This window comes from Camponotus vicinus, unplaced genomic scaffold, assembly GCF_025532165.1.
Source record: "Camponotus vicinus isolate PSW18456_S1 unplaced genomic scaffold, iyCamVici1.0 SCAF_6, whole genome shotgun sequence".
Taxonomy (NCBI): domain Eukaryota; kingdom Metazoa; phylum Arthropoda; class Insecta; order Hymenoptera; family Formicidae; genus Camponotus; species Camponotus vicinus.
The window spans coordinates 12,188,988-12,207,134 of record NW_028141978.1 but is presented as its reverse complement, the minus strand read 5'-3'; the positions used below and the strand labels follow the sequence as shown (position 1 = coordinate 12,207,134).

At 37.2% G+C, this 18,147-nt stretch overlaps 1 protein-coding gene across 4 annotated transcripts in view; it reads right to left on the bottom strand.

Moving 5' to 3' along the window:
• The window catches only part of LOC145973300 (pseudouridylate synthase RPUSD2), a 147,810-nt gene that overhangs the window by 82,967 nt on the left and 46,696 nt on the right, over positions 1-18,147 (bottom strand). The window lies entirely within an intron of this gene.

Sequence of the window (18,147 nt, the reverse complement as noted above, 5' to 3'; positions counted from 1 at the left end):
GATGCACAAGTTTTCCGCCTGTCTTTCCGCTAACTGCCGCCTTCCAAAGAAAATATTATGTATCTACGCTGCTGTATCGGCATTCGCGTGCAAAGTACTTCTTCATCGGCGCTTTTTCTTCATCGAAACGCGAATAAAAGAGATAGACGGAAGACGGAAAGTGCGATGTGGAACTGCGCCTTGTGATATCGGTCGGAAACAAACTTTGAAACTCTCCAGGATGGAACTTTGATTTTTAAGATACTTTCTCTGTAGCAATTGTCATCGTCAAATCGAGTAAATGCAACGGGTGAATGTTCCTCTTCGTGATATCGACGTATTTCTGTACCCGAGACGTACATCGAGAACGGTGTTATTTTTCTGCGATTCGCACATGTCGTGAGTTCATCGAAATTATCCAACTAATATTATCCCTGTCTCTTTGACACGGAAAAATATGCATGTTTCTCACTCGTGATATTTTTTTCGCATTTTAAGCAGAGTAGAAATATCCGCAGTTTTCACCGATTACAAAGATAATTAGCAATCCGTATAAATTTAAAAAGTTTGTTGGCAAGAGCTGACGAACAGAGAGAACTTGGAGGAAACTTTTTATCTCTCCGTTGCAATTCCATTTACATAAACAGCAAAATTTCAGCAACTACCAACGTGTTTCTCTACTACATTATTGGAAAGCATTATCTCCGACAGAGGGAAAACGCGAAATTTACATGAGTAATATATGTAGCACGTACATATTTGAATATCAATCGTTCGGCTCGATCTGTTTTTGCTATTTTTAATTACATTCGAATGCAACAATAGACGTAATGATTGACACTATAGAAACTCTATGAAGAAAGGAAATATGTTACCTATTACACGCTTATTAATTTTTACAAAATTCTGTCAAAGCCTTGCCGCGCGTTCACATTTTACATTACATGACAGAATTTGCCTGCATAAATATTAAAGAGAACTTTAAAATATTCAGAATGTTGCAACCAAAATTCACAATTACCGTCGGCGTAACGAATATTTTGCTCTGGGAAACTTTCAGAATTAAAAGCGGATAATCAGAGCGTACCGTGCAATCCCGGATAATTTCACGAAGATGGGATTAAGCGGCACTCATTATTGCGCGAATCTCGAGACGAAGAGACGATCATTATCGGCACCGTAATTACGAGCGAACGCTTGCGCACGATTCGACTTAACTCCTTCAAAAGTAATCGATTCGTCCGGATGTCCGAGCTCATTTTTCCCGTACTCAGCAAACGCGTCTTTTCCCAGGTAGCTCGAATTCTAAGCAATTAGACGACGAGCCTGTCTATTAAATTGATTGACATTCACTGCGAAAAGCTTATTCGTATAGATCGTTGGAGATCGCGAGAGGGAGGAAAATAAAAATACGAAGAAAAAGGCAATCTTATGAAAGGCTAAAATAATTTATGGAAAATTAAAAGAAAATAATTTATAAATTATTTCTAAAATTCCGGATATATATTTGCGATTCTTTTACATTCTCTTTCAAGAGTTCCCGTCCTCTTTGAGTTGGATTAGGTATTTCGTACTAATATGTATGTATTGCGGCGAATTTCCCGTGGAAACAACCTTTCACGCGATCTAATCAACGAGATCGGCACGCATCCAGCCGCTCGGCCGACATACCGAATCAGCTGATTGCGATCGCGAGCCTGAATATCTTCGGATGCCCTTAATTCCTCATCTAACTACGTTCTAACGAACCCACATTTTCACCGCTTGGCCGGCTGACCAAAATTCGAACGGAAACACGAGAGTTTCCGCGTTGGAGATCACCGGAGATATAGAATAATGCGATCTCTCGTCGAGGGCTGCTCACATGCAAAACCCCGCCGAGGCCCGCCCCCTCCCCCGCGAGCGCTAAGTCCGTCGAAAAACCGCCGCCAGATCCCGGATTTATCTTCCTTCTTCGCCGACAGACACGAAATATCCGCGTGGAAATTCAAGCCGAGTTGCGTGCCGAAAAATATATCAACCAAAGACTCGCGCGAGTCACTGCGTTTCTTCCCCATCGAAGAAAACTATTCCAAACTATGGCGTTATTTACATACAAAGAGAAAGGGAGAAGATAAATGAATAAACGAATAAAGTTTATACTATATTTCGGAAATAAACGAATAAAGTTGACTGCATTAAGTTTGATATATAGTTCTTGAGGCATGCATGAAATATAACTCGCAAACTATGCAAAATGTGTCATATAACTCTAGTAAATATATCTACAAGCACGTATAAAAAAAGAGAACGTGTAAAACCCCAACATTTCTACAGAACAAACCCGAGGGGTAAACCGCTGATCAAAATTATGTACACTAATATGCCTACTAATGCCCAATTCCTGGGCATTACTGCTAAATTTTTAAAATTTAATAATTTAAATTTTAATAAATTTAAAATTATTATTTGGAAGAAAAGACTTAATAATACTTTAATAACGTCCATAATACGCATTAATACTTCAATAAAACCTAATAATGCCCAAGTAATTCCCAATCAATGCCTAGTAATGCCTCAAATCTGTACACCGCAATGCCCTCAGCGGTTCACCCCTCAAACAAACCCAAGTTTCTTATATCTCGCTATAAGAAAAACTGCTGTAAAAACCTTGAAGAAAGACTCAATCTATGAATATCTGCTAATAAATAATTTTAAAGATAGGAGACAACTACTGCAAAATATTTTGTTTTCTAATATATCGTATGTACTGCTAATTAATAATTCGTCGCAATGAACGATACAGTCTAAAATAAGCGAATAAAAATGTTGGCGTTTATGAGGCTCGAAAAGAGGGAAGGGGAGACAAAGAGTAATAGCGGCGCGTTTATTTAGAATAAATTCGGCGACGATTAATAGCCCTCGCGCGAGCCAACATTATTCGTCGGCTGCATTATTTTGCGCGATAAACATAGCCTAAATACTGCGACAAATACCAGGCGGGAGAAAATCAATTTTTGCAAGCGCGACAATCCCTCTAAACGACCAGCACGACCGAGCTGATATCCTTCTCCGTCGCTCGGCGGCCCCGGGCCGACAATGCGCGTCCAAGGCACGCGATTCACATGGCACATCTATCAATTAAAGAATTTAAATATAGGCCATGCTATGTGCACGACCTGACAAAAAATCGAATTCGTCTCCTCGAGCGACAAACGGCCTGGACGGCTCGAGGCCGCTCCAAGTCCCTCCTATTTTCGTTTTGTTACAGCTAGGCGCTGTTTTGTTGCCCGTAGCATCGCGCGAGCCTTGACCCGCGACTAATTATTCGAGAACGCTTTCCGAAAGGGGGAGGGTGCCTGGCCCCGCCATTTGGCGCACGCGGTACGACCAAGACGGCGACGATGATGATGGGCGAATTCTACGATTGCGAAACGGTCGTGTTTGGCAGCGGTTACCAGCCCGTGCCAAAATATTTGTTGTGCCGTGCCGTGCCCTGTTGCGTAAACCCGCGACGCGCTTACATAGACCGTGTCTCGGGGAGATGGGAACGACAGTAAATGAGCCGTGATGGTTCAATTATCGCGGAAAGATTTTGAGTCCACTCGTCCACGACCCGGCACGAGTCCGTCAACTCTCGAGAGATGCGCACATTTCGCGCTAATTACGGCGTTAAATATAGCGGAAATGAGATGCCCCGAGTGTACCCCTGACAATTGTTCCATGGGATGGACAATGTTGCGTGGAAATGCATGAGTCGTTACGTGAAACACAAGTATTGCGGCGAGTATCGATTGCGTAAAAAATGAAGAGAGAGAGAGAGAGAGAGACGATAAAATGATTTCGATATCATGATGTCACGATGGTGTCGAAAAGAAACGAGCGACTTCCGTGACTGCGGTCATATTTTTGCGGACATGTGACGAATAGCTACAAGATCCCGACACGATCTAATGTGATCGCATGACAGAAATTGGCTCGACTCTCCAGCGAGATATTAATGCGAAAGAATGTACAAATGGCTCTCATTAGCGATATAGCAGTCGGCTCCATAATCGAAAAAAACTGTCGTTACATTAACGATTTCATTTGGAGCAATTGGGAGCAGCGCATCTCCTAATGCATGTTTAAGCCTTCATTTAATCACAAAGTCGTTTTACTCGCTTCACATTTTTAGCGATCTCATGTAATATTCTATATTAAAAGCTGCTCATGCTCGTCGCGTACAGCGTTCAATGCATTTTGAAGAAGCCAAATTTTAATAAAACCAATAAATTTTCTTAAATTTCGGACATTTCTGAATTTTTATATTTTATACGATTAAATCTTTTAAAAATTTATTTTATCTCAAAGTTATCTTTCTAAAATAAATTTGTATAAGATAATTATTTTCAATAAAATTGTATATACAAATCATATAATTATCGCGATCTAAAAATAATTTAATCCTTTAAATAGTACATTTTTAACGATATCGATTATGCTAACATTATGCTAACATGATAACATGTGTTCCCAAATTATTATAACATAACCACGAAATCTGATACTAGACTAGACATAGTTTAGCAAATTAATAAGCGAGCTACATGTATATTAAAAAAAGTGAAAATACAAGTAAAATAAACGTGAAAAGATCGATGTAGTAGTTGAGAAGAAAAGCGTACATTATATATTATTTATAGAGCATTTAATATTTTTTCAACAAACAAGTGTCGCAGCAAACTCTTCATTTCTCACAACGATTATCGAGACAATTTCACATAATTACAGATAATATAAATAATTTCCGCGAAAGGAGAATTCCTGTACAATTGCGTGATATTTTTCTGCCGGGAATTTACTGCGAGAATCGCACACATTTGCCGCACGTATGCGCTCTCTAATCTCTCTTTCTTTCTCGTCGAGGGAGTAATTCCGGCTAATGTCCCGAAAGCGGCGAGTGTCATTGATAGAGAATTCCGTGTGACACGCGGATATTAAGAAAACCTCGCAGCGAGGACTCGCATTTACGGCGCTTTATAAATGGTTAATGTAGGGGTGAGGGAGGAAAAATCGATAATCTCCTGCCGCGTATCCCGTTGGAATTTCGCGCCGATGTTCCGCTTGCGTGACACAAGGATTAACTCCTCGCACATCGACTTCTCGTCGCGTAATTATTTTTATGATTTATATCACGAAGATCGAAAACATTCTGCAACACGGCATATTAATAAAAAGATGAAACTGTTTTAGGCGCGCGAAAGAACGAGAGATGACGAAATGAATGCGATACCGATCGTAAATATTTGATCAAGGCTCTCAGCTGTCGCGAAAGGATGAGAAAGACACATGCAAGCACACGTCGGCTGCAAGATTCGCGCGAAACGACACGAAAATGAGCAGTCACGTGCGTTAAAGGCCGATGCCAAGAAACAAGTTTATAGATTAAGATTCGCGAGAAAAGGTAAAATCTATCGCGACGGGAACTGCAGCTTTTCGTCGTCGTTTGAAACCGCCTGTAAGACGCGACGTTTGAGTGACACGATTGCATACTGCTATGCATATATCGCTAAGTGTATATATGTACACGGAAAGCAAGTCCCGGTTTATGAAAATATATATTCTACGATTGTAAACAAGAGGAAAAGATCGCCTGCAGCACGGTAAACGTTAAACAGAGCACGGTAAACAAGGTAAAATATTGGAGCATTTATTCTTTACGTTAATTCATAATAATTCACTGGCACAATCATCAATAATCTCTCAATTTGTTTATATAATTTTTATCAACAATACGCAGTATTTTCTGATTCCGAAATAGATCGATTCAGAATCTTGTAAACTTATCAATTTATCATATGTAGAATATTCTATGCTTTATGTAATTAAACACTCTCCTTTAGTAAACATCCATCGGTTTTTCAATTATTGGTTCATCTATAATCTCTCAATTTGTTTATATAATTTTTATCAACAATACGCAGTATTTTCTGATTCCGAAATAGATCGATTCAGAATCTTGTAAACTTATCAATTTATCATATGTAGAATATTCTATGCTTTATGTAATTAAACACTCTCCTTTAGTAAACATCCATCGGTTTTTCAATTATTGGTTCATCTATAATCTCTCAATTTGTTTATATAATTTTTATCAACAATACGCAGTATTTTCTGATTCCGAAATAGATCGATTCAGAATCTTGTAAACTTATCAATTTATCATATGTAGAATATTCTATGCTTTATGTAATTAAACACTCTCCTTTAGTAAACATCCATCGGTTTTTCAATTATTGGTTCATCTATAATCTCTCAATTTGTTTATATAATTTTTATCAACAATACGCAGTATTTTCTGATTCCGAAATAGATCGATTCAGAATCTTGTAAACTTATCAATTTATCATATGTAGAATATTCTATGCTTTATGTAATTAAACACTCTCCTTTAGTAAACATCCATCGGTTTTTCAATTATTGGTTCATCTATAATCTCTCAATTTGTTTATATAATTTTTATCAACAATACGCAGTATTTTCTGATTCCGAAATAGATCGATTCAGAATCTTGTAAACTTATCAATTTATCATATGTAGAATATTCTATGCTTTATGTAATTAAACACTCTCCTTTAGTAAACATCCATCGGTTTTTCAATTATTGGTTCATCTATAATCTCTCAATTTGTTTATATAATTTTTATCAACAATACGCAGTATTTTCTGATTCCGAAATAGATCGATTCAGAATCTTGTAAACTTATCAATTTATCATATGTAGAATATTCTATGCTTTATGTAATTAAACACTCTCCTTTAGTAAACATCCATCGGTTTTTCAATTATTGGTTCATCTATAATCTCTCAATTTGTTTATATAATTTTTATCAACAATACGCAGTATTTTCTGATTCCGAAATAGATCGATTCAGAATCTTGTAAACTTATCAATTTATCATATGTAGAATATTCTATGCTTTATGTAATTAAACACTCTCCTTTAGTAAACATCCATCGGTTTTTCAATTATTGGTTCATCTATAATCTCTCAATTTGTTTATATAATTTTTATCAACAATACGCAGTATTTTCTGATTCCGAAATAGATCGATTCAGAATCTTGTAAACTTATCAATTTATCATATGTAGAATATTCTATGCTTTATGTAATTAAACACTCTCCTTTAGTAAACATCCATCGGTTTTTCAATTATTGGTTCATCTATAATCTCTCAATTTGTTTATATAATTTTTATCAACAATACGCAGTATTTTCTGATTCCGAAATAGATCGATTCAGAATCTTGTAAACTTATCAATTTATCATATGTAGAATATTCTATGCTTTATGTAATTAAACACTCTCCTTTAGTAAACATCCATCGGTTTTTCAATTATTGGTTCATCTATAATCTCTCAATTTGTTTATATAATTTTTATCAACAATACGCAGTATTTTCTGATTCCGAAATAGATCGATTCAGAATCTTGTAAACTTATCAATTTATCATATGTAGAATATTCTATGCTTTATGTAATTAAACACTCTCCTTTAGTAAACATCCATCGGTTTTTCAATTATTGGTTCATCTATAATCTCTCAATTTGTTTATATAATTTTTATCAACAATACGCAGTATTTTCTGATTCCGAAATAGATCGATTCAGAATCTTGTAAACTTATCAATTTATCATATGTAGAATATTCTATGCTTTATGTAATTAAACACTCTCCTTTAGTAAACATCCATCGGTTTTTCAATTATTGGTTCATCTATAATCTCTCAATTTGTTTATATAATTTTTATCAACAATACGCAGTATTTTCTGATTCCGAAATAGATCGATTCAGAATCTTGTAAACTTATCAATTTATCATATGTAGAATATTCTATGCTTTATGTAATTAAACACTCTCCTTTAGTAAACATCCATCGGTTTTTCAATTATTGGTTCATCTATAATCTCTCAATTTGTTTATATAATTTTTATCAACAATACGCAGTATTTTCTGATTCCGAAATAGATCGATTCAGAATCTTGTAAACTTATCAATTTATCATATGTAGAATATTCTATGCTTTATGTAATTAAACACTCTCCTTTAGTAAACATCCATCGGTTTTTCAATTATTGGTTCATCTATAATCTCTCAATTTGTTTATATAATTTTTATCAACAATACGCAGTATTTTCTGATTCCGAAATAGATCGATTCAGAATCTTGTAAACTTATCAATTTATCATATGTAGAATATTCTATGCTTTATGTAATTAAACACTCTCCTTTAGTAAACATCCATCGGTTTTTCAATTATTGGTTCATCTATAATCTCTCAATTTGTTTATATAATTTTTATCAACAATACGCAGTATTTTCTGATTCCGAAATAGATCGATTCAGAATCTTGTAAACTTATCAATTTATCATATGTAGAATATTCTATGCTTTATGTAATTAAACACTCTCCTTTAGTAAACATCCATCGGTTTTTCAATTATTGGTTCATCTATAATCTCTCAATTTGTTTATATAATTTTTATCAACAATACGCAGTATTTTCTGATTCCGAAATAGATCGATTCAGAATCTTGTAAACTTATCAATTTATCATATGTAGAATATTCTATGCTTTATGTAATTAAACACTCTCCTTTAGTAAACATCCATCGGTTTTTCAATTATTGGTTCATCTATAATCTCTCAATTTGTTTATATAATTTTTATCAACAATACGCAGTATTTTCTGATTCCGAAATAGATCGATTCAGAATCTTGTAAACTTATCAATTTATCATATGTAGAATATTCTATGCTTTATGTAATTAAACACTCTCCTTTAGTAATCATCCATCGGTTTTTCAATTATTAGTTCATCAATAATCTCTCAATTTGTTTATATAATTTTTATCAACAATACGCAGTATTTTCTGATTCCGAAATAGATCGATTCAGAATCTTGTAAACTTATCAATTTATCATATGTAGAATATTCTATGCTTTATGTAATTAAACACTCTCCTTTAGTAAACATCCATCGGTTTTTCAATTATTGGTTCATCTATAATCTCTCAATTTGTTTATATAATTTTTATCAACAATACGCAGTATTTTCTGATTCCGAAATAGATCGATTCAGAATCTTGTAAACTTATCAATTTATCATATGTAGAATATTCTATGCTTTATGTAATTAAATACTCTCCTTTAGTAATCATCCATCGGTTTTTCAATTATTAGTTCATCAATAATCTCTCAATTTGTTTATATAATTTTTATCAACAATACGCAGTATTTTCTGATTCCGAAATAGATCGATTCAGAATCTTGTAAACTTATCAATTTATCATATGTAGAATATTCTATGCTTTATGTAATTAAACACTCTCCTTTAGTAAACATCCATCGGTTTTTCAATTATTGGTTCATCTATAATCTCTCAATTTGTTTATATAATTTTTATCAACAATACGCAGTATTTTCTGATTCCGAAATAGATCGATTCAGAATCTTGTAAACTTATCAATTTATCATATGTAGAATATTCTATGCTTTATGTAATTAAACACTCTCCTTTAGTAAACATCCATCGGTTTTTCAATTATTGGTTCATCTATAATCTCTCAATTTGTTTATATAATTTTTATCAACAATACGCAGTATTTTCTGATTCCGAAATAGATCGATTCAGAATCTTGTAAACTTATCAATTTATCATATGTAGAATATTCTATGCTTTATGTAATTAAACACTCTCCTTTAGTAATCATCCATCGGTTTTTCAATTATTAGTTCATCAATAATCTCTCAATTTGTTTATATAATTTTTATCAACAATACGCAGTATTTTCTGATTCCGAAATAGATCGATTCAGAATCTTGTAAACTTATCAATTTATCATATGTAGAATATTCTATGCTTTATGTAATTAAACACTCTCCTTTAGTAAACATCCATCGGTTTTTCAATTATTGGTTCATCTATAATCTCTCAATTTGTTTATATAATTTTTATCAACAATACGCAGTATTTTCTGATTCCGAAATAGATCGATTCAGAATCTTGTAAACTTATCAATTTATCATATGTAGAATATTCTATGCTTTATGTAATTAAATACTCTCCTTTAGTAATCATCCATCGGTTTTTCAATTATTAGTTCATCAATAATCTCTCAATTTGTTTATATAATTTTTATCAACAATACGCAGTATTTTCTGATTCCGAAATAGATCGATTCAGAATCTTGTAAACTTATCAATTTATCATATGTAGAATATTCCATGTTTTATGTAATTAAACACTCTCCTTTAGTAATCATCCATCGGTTTTTCAATTATTAGTTCATCAATAATCTCTCAATTTGTTTATATAATTTTTATCAACAATACGCAGTATTTTCTGATTCCGAAATAGATCGATTCAGAATCTTGTAAACTTATTAATTTATCATATGTAGAATATTCCTATGCTTTATGTAATTAAACACTCTCCTTTAGTAATCAACCATCGGTTTTTCAATTATTGGTTCATCTATATCAGTTATGATGCACTTAATGCACCGTGCGCGCAGGCATATACTACGTATATAATATTCCAGAGGATGGCAAGGCTGCATCAGAGAGAGGGAGAGAGAGAGAGAAAGAGAGACAGCCAATATACCGCGTATGCACGTATAATATATCTGAAATTTCATTTGGTTAATGGCAATGCAACCGTATTGCAGAAATATACGTGTGCACGTGCGTGCAGCCAGGGTCGACTTTGGAGATTTGCGCACCCCTTGGGGCAAGCGTCGAGTTTATACCTTGACTTTTATTTACCATAAAGAGTTTTTGCCTACTTCCTCAATATAGCCTGTTTATATTTTTATGTATATCTTTTACGAAGCCATGGTGCTGCGTTTCAAGACAGAAATCCACATAAAAGTGTAACAAAAAGAACATGTTTTATACTGCGTGCATATATACATATATGTATATTTTACGTGTGTGTGTGTGTGTGTGTGTGTGTGTGTGTGTGTGTGCGCGCGCGCGCGCGCGCGCGCGCAAATATATGTACGTGATGGGTGAAATGATGAATTGTCAAAGTACACTCTAGACTCGAGAAAATAGTCACTATCTTTTTCCTGAATCAGTCTTTACGTGCGAGAGAATTCATTACGGTCGAAAAATTGCAAGCGAAAAAAAAACCGTCTTTTCTATTGGTGCGGACGTGTCCTTTCTTCGTAGTACCATTACGTAATTACTCGACGCGAAGAAAGCGAACCCTCGGCAGCTTTTAAATCTTACTCTCTCGATCAATTTTCAAATGGCATTATGTCTATTCTAATTTTCTTCTTTGTGCTAACATCCAAGATCGTAAGAATATCGATATTCCACGGCGAGATACCTTGAGATGGAGAATCATATTAACAGATGTACAGGTCACGTCCCATCTCTGAAGGATGAGTTGAAATCAAAATAAATTGAAAATCAAGAATAATGAAATTACCTTCTTTAAAGAGCTACAAATAATCGAAAAATTTATTTGGATTATTATTTTTATCGGATTTAAAAGTATAATTGTATAATGGAATTGTTTGTAACAGAATTTTCAGATGAATATTTAAAACGCATTTATTTTGAGAATAATTTTTTAAAGAAGATTTAGATGTAATTTTATCATTTTTTATTTTTGACTTATTTTAACTGGGACGTGACTTATGATATTCCCTGTATTTTATTCGGAATTAAATGAACCAAGTAAATTATTCAATGTTACATAAAAATTTCACAAGATATATACTACGCTATTTTCATGATAAGAAATTCGATTAAAGAAGATAACATTACTGTTCGCGTACATAATTAATCAATCTACGATAATCATCGTCGAAGCAATAAGGAGAAATCAAGCGCTTGACGGGGACGTCAGTACGAGCTCTCATATCATCAGCCAACATAAATGATAGAATAGAAGAGCGTGTTATAAATTTCATCTAGACTTTCCTCGCGATTCTTCCCGCTTCGCCGATAAATCGAAGCTCGCGGAACATCCGAGACTACGCGAGCGATGCCTTCTCTCGATGAAATAGCGGAGGCAACTGAAAACCGCCGTGAGTTGCCGATCTTCTTTAATCGGGACGCTTAATAGGGACCGAAATACGTGCAGGTTCGTGAAGTCTATCCGCGTGTCTGACGAGCGAGCACGTGCCTCGCGCCGACAATTCCCTTTTCGCTAGTCGAGAATGGGGGAGCAATTTCGCGAGAGGAGCTAAATGAGAATTTTTGTATATCATCGATCGCCGATATCCTCATCGTAAAAAGGAGGGAACAAATCGCCGGATGTATATCCGCAATCTTTTATTACTCCTTCATCCTCTCGCGGAATCGACACCTGTCGCTTTATCCACATGTCGTCTCACGCCTGTTACGATTTCCTTCCCCAGGGTATCAATCATGCGAGAGGACACGATAAGAGTGATTGATACTACAAGAAGGTATCGTCAAACCTCAGCGAACGTGATAAAAACGACATCGTTAGCGACGACGTCGCCTAAGGATCCGAGCGCGCAATCTTGCTCTCGCACGTGTGCACGCTGTTGCAGCAGCAGGCAGATATTACAACGGACTCGTGTGTTATTGCAACATCAAGCACTTTCACCGGTTCTCGACGCGCTGCCCCCGTTGCTCGATCTACACACGTACGATTCACATCAATCTCCATCCCAGAAAATCCGCTCGCTCTCACGAGAGGGAGAGAGAGAACGAGGATATCCTGGGCTCGGCTAAAACGATTTACTATCGCGGCTACAGCGATAGTAAATATCGCTATTCTCCGAGAAACATTCCAGCCATTTATAAGTATCGGTAGAATTGGTCGGTATTTCGCACGATTGCGAAATGTTGCATTTTTCAAGAAAGATGGGACGCGGAGACCGACGCGAAGCTTGATTTATATCTAAGGGAGAATAGAGACGAGATGATCAATATTCCCCGCTCGATCAATCATCATCGACATGTTCGAACATCGATATTATACCGCCGCCATTCTCTAATTCCGACACCGCTGTCGGCCAAACTAGTGGCTTCGTCGAACGAGGCCGTCATACTCTTTTCTCGCTATATAAATACGTGCATACACACAGAGAGATTCAGCCTCGGTTGTTCTGGCAGCGGAGAAGACGCTCCTGTCATCCGTCAACGACGCGGAGGTCTATACATTACGTAAGGCATCGCTCTTGTTCTTTCTCTCGCCCACCATTTCCTCGCTCTCTATCCATTTCCTCCACCCCTTCCCCCTCTGTCCCCCTCTGTTCATTCCTCGTTCGACGTTCACGAAAAATAGAAGGGAGCCGACGTGCTCTTCCGGAGCTATTTGCGATATCGAAAATCTCCCCGTCTGGTTATTTAAACCGGCTAAAAAAAATTTAACAAAAAATTTATATCGAGATACTTGGAGGAATTTTTTTATGAGAGAAATTTAAGAAGCGTTTAATAATATATATCTATTTAAAAAAAAAAAATTAAAGTTCTCTGTTTTAAAGTTCTCTCGCTCGGGTATCTATAACATTAAATTGTATTAAATCTCGCTGCGAATTAAATTTAGCCGATCCGAATTCGCAAAACACGGCGCTGTGTAGCTGCGATCGGCTCATTGTGCGAAGATAATTGAGCGCCCGGAATAACCGCAGCTCCGCACCGGCAGCTTCAGCGCGAGCGGAGAAGCGCATTTATCTCGCGAGAGTCCGGGCCCGGAGAGCGAGCAGAGATGCATTGTTATGCATATAGGCGCGAGAGGATCAAACGCCGCCACGTTTATATACGTGCGGCGCGCGATATCGCGGTAAATAAATAGATTGCGAATTAATGGCGCGGATACGTCTGCCGCCTATGTGTATATATATATATGTATGTATTATATATAGCCGCTGTGGATTCGTCGTTTAACGCGCGACGAAAGATCCAATTGACAGATCCTCCGTTACGCGAACGCGATAACTCGACTATCGAGATTTAACACTCATACAACGTTCATTATCGTTTGCGAAATTATCGGGGTACATGTGTATTATACAGGATGTTTCTTAATAAGTGCGACAAATTTTAGGAGATGACTCTTTGTCGAAAATTAAGGGGGGTTTTTCATATAAACATATACTCCTACATCCCTCCCTGTGGAGTTACACTCCTCCAAAAATGGGGGTAAAAATTAGGTTTTTATTTTTTTTTTTTTTTTCAAATTTGGAACTAGTTAAAGAAATGAAATTAGGTGGATATTTTCTACTAGTAAAAAGGTTATTTATTAATATTTTTTTCAGTCTTCTCTCGTATTGTTACAAGGGGATGAAACTAGCAACCCCTATTTAATTTTTTATTAAAACTTTTTAATGTTTATGAAAAACCCCCCTTAATTTTCGAAAGAATCCTCTCCTAAAATTTTTCGCACTTATTAAGAAACACCTGTATATTCGTTTAAGAAAATATAGTCGTTCGAATTACATTTGCGTCCGAGTTTGTTTGTTCTGCGGGGATTTAATCGGGCTTGATTGACTACGTTATTTTAAACTCGACAATTTGGAAAAAGAGAGCTCTCGCAAATCCAGTTTTACGACTGGACGTTTAATGGAAACATTTTCTAACATTTAACATCTATCTTAAGAAAACTTTAATCCGCGAGAGAGAGAGAGAGAGAGAGAGAGAGAGAGAAGGGGGGAGGGGAGGGAGAAGGAGACTTATTAATAATCAGGGTGTTCAGCGCTGAAGATACAGAAGTTACGAAAACGACTTGAAATTAAAACTTCTCTCGGGAAAAAAACTCTTTTCAACTTCCTTCGAGAACAGAGAGCTCGCGCATCTGGCGTATACATGCTTCGCGAGATATTCTCTATGGAAACTAATAGACACTTATGTAACTTCGATCGAATGATCGTAAAGATAACAATTTGATGCCTGTTATTTAATGCGCGAAGCAATGAAGTATTGAATGCAGCGTATTGTCAGCGCGAGCAAACAAATTATAAATCAAGCGGATACGTCGCGGACAATTTTCATTCGCCGCGATTCTCGAATGACGTCCAAGCCGAATGTGTCGAGTCGCGAAACGGTAAATTCCCGTATTTGTGTCTCAATTATCAAGATTCAGCGCGGCCGTAAATAAATAAAATATTTGCCGATATTCTACAAAATTCATGAAAGCAATCGATGGAAACCAAATATTTCAATTACGGCTTCGCTGCACGCGCTAAAAATCATTGACACACAATGATCGACTGCCGTTCCATTTTCGCGATGCGACGATATTGTTTGGACGATAGACACGAAGATATTAAACGCGTCGATCGTGGACACGTCGAAAATTGAAATGATATGAAATCTAACAAAAACGAAGTAGAAATGAGCCACGTCAAAATCATCGGATATCAAAGGGAAAATATGAATAATGAAATGTCGAAATAAAAGACGCCTCGATAATATTCAACGTCGCTTCGCGTTATTCATCTACCGCTTCCCGAAAAATTCGACGAGACGCCGCGAAAACGTTTGTAAGCGACCATGTTTCGACTTAACACGATTGATCGAGTAGATCTCCGCAGCGAGAGAAGGAAATGGAGGGCAAACGAATCCCCGGATCGGTCGACGCGGCGCACCTGTTTGCTCGTAAAGTGTTTTGGGTTACGTGTGTGCGCGAAGGACTCCGAGTTTTCTCGCAAATGTGCATGCGACTTGACGTCCAAGGTGACGTAACGACACGTTTGGCGACCGTTTCGTTTCGGCTGCATGCTTTATCTCGACCACGCGATCCGCGCGATAGATTTCGGAAAACTCGAGCATGATACAGGAGGAAACCACCGCCGTTTCCGTTGCAACGTTTACTTGTCCCACGGTGAAAATCTATTTCATCGTAATTGCACCAGGTTCGACCCTAAAAGTCTCCGTCAACCTGCGCTCCGACGTTCGTTGGTCGGCGTTATTGTGCGTCGGCCTCTTTCTCGCGTCCCCCGCTAACTTTATACGTACCTCACGAATTACGATAATGTCGCGAATGGGCACGAGAGCGAGGCACGTTTGCTCCAGAAAATGCACCCGCCGCAAATGCGAACACGGCGAAGTGACGGCAAAGTGCTCGTCAAATTATAGATATGCACTCGGGGAAAACGTTTACCCTGTCGTTGAAGCATACGACTACGACGGTACTTGCTCGATAAATTTCCTTCTACGAGAGCGGTACCGGTTCTCCTAAGCGACTCATTCGGAGCGAGAAGAAATAAAAACGAGAGAGAGAGAGAGGGAGAAAGAAAGAGAGCAGGAAAGAGGATTCACCTTTCCCCCGGTAATTTCATTATCTCGGGATCGTGCGCAGATGTCACGACGTCTTTATTTAACCCACATTAACGGTGGCGTGATGAACTCGCAAATAAAAGATTACGTTTCTCCTACGCGAAGATTACAGAAAATACTCGTCCTATAATTCTGAGTAAATTTCCCGAGCAATATATGGAATCACTTTCGATCCGAATTAAAAAGGCTCTCTCGCTGCATCCCATCAAGATCATCAATAATGCATGTTTCAAGCGCGACAGCATTAAGAGGCTATTAGTACGTATCGAGCACGTGGAAAGAGATTTACGTACAGGTATATTGACGAAGCGCGCGCTCGGCGAAAGTTTCACGTCTTTTATTATCGGAACTTTTCATTTGAGAGAGGGAGAGAGAGAAAGAAGGAGGATAATTTAGTTTCATCTCATTTTTTAAAATTGTTAAATAAATAAAGAAGAAGGGAGAGAGGAAGAACATTCATTTATCATGTAACTTGATGGAGGCCACCGCGTGCAAATTGCTCGCTCACTTATCACCGATATCAGGCCAATTTTTGCCTCCCCAATATCGACTCATAATTCACAAAACAGCGTAAAATATTCAACGCCTCTTTTCCGCTAATCCCGACGCGTATCGCGAATAAATTCAAACAACCTGGCAAAGGGTTGCCGACTCTTCGCCGACGCGTATGTAGCATGTATGAATACTTGTCGTGCTAACCCTAATACACGCGACCAGCATTATATGGGTTATTTTAGATGCATTCGCTCTCGTGTTATTACGCGCCGACTATTTAGATTTTACCTAGAATAGAAGCGCGCTAGGGACAGACGGGCCAGATAACTGGATCGAATTTGGCACACAGACAGATCTAATTATGTATTTATAAATGGATCTCATACATATAAAGGATTCACTATATATGCCACCCCTTATATATTGTCAGTAATAGTATAAATATATTATAATAAAATATAAAACACATCTGCGACATATCTCTTTAATATCGGCGAAGCTTCTTTCTCTCTCTCTCTTGCGTTCGATGTGTATTGAAAATGTAGAGAAAATTTCAAATTTATCATGATATTATAATATATTAAAATTATTTAAATTAGATCAAACTTCCCCTAGATGCAAACTACTTAACTACTTCGATAAGAGAGCGCGTATAACATTTATTGTTTAAATCGAAAAGCGATTTATCATTTTATTTAGTTTCCTTGCTTTGATTAAAAGAGGACAATCCAATGTCTCGATCGCCGAACAGAGTGATTCACGAAGAAGAACGCAACGCATCGTCTTGTGCTGATCACGTCATCGCGTATAACACTCGATGCAATTGCCTGTAACCCGTCTCATCAGCGGATCATCGCTCATAAACGATCTCTATTCCGATATGTATATAGATCGTTCGCGGCATCATCAGATAAAAATAAATCGTGCCCCCCTCGGGAAATATCTACGTGTTCCATTGACGAATCGAGTTCGCTCGAAATCGCGTTTTGTGAATGATTTTACGAAGGAGAAGAGACGCTGTTCCTGTTGCGCGAAACAGCGTTCGCAACTTTTCAATTACCGCGACTCGGACGGTTCTCGATGAGCAAAGCCTTTGCGAGGAGCACGAACGCCAACTCGTTCGCCGATAATGAACAGAAACGACCGCGCGATAACCAACTTGGAGAACTCGAAGACTCAAAGTAAAATTAAAACTTCGCAGCTTGAATACAGAAACACGATGTATCTCATCCGAGATACCTGGATCTTGTCTCGCGCTTGAGGGACCCGGAACCAATTTCCAACTTCTATATAGTCTAGTTAACTCGATTTTTGCGCGAACATTGCGCGGTAATTCACTTTCAACATTTTCCATCTCATGGAAATATGCATGTATACATATACAT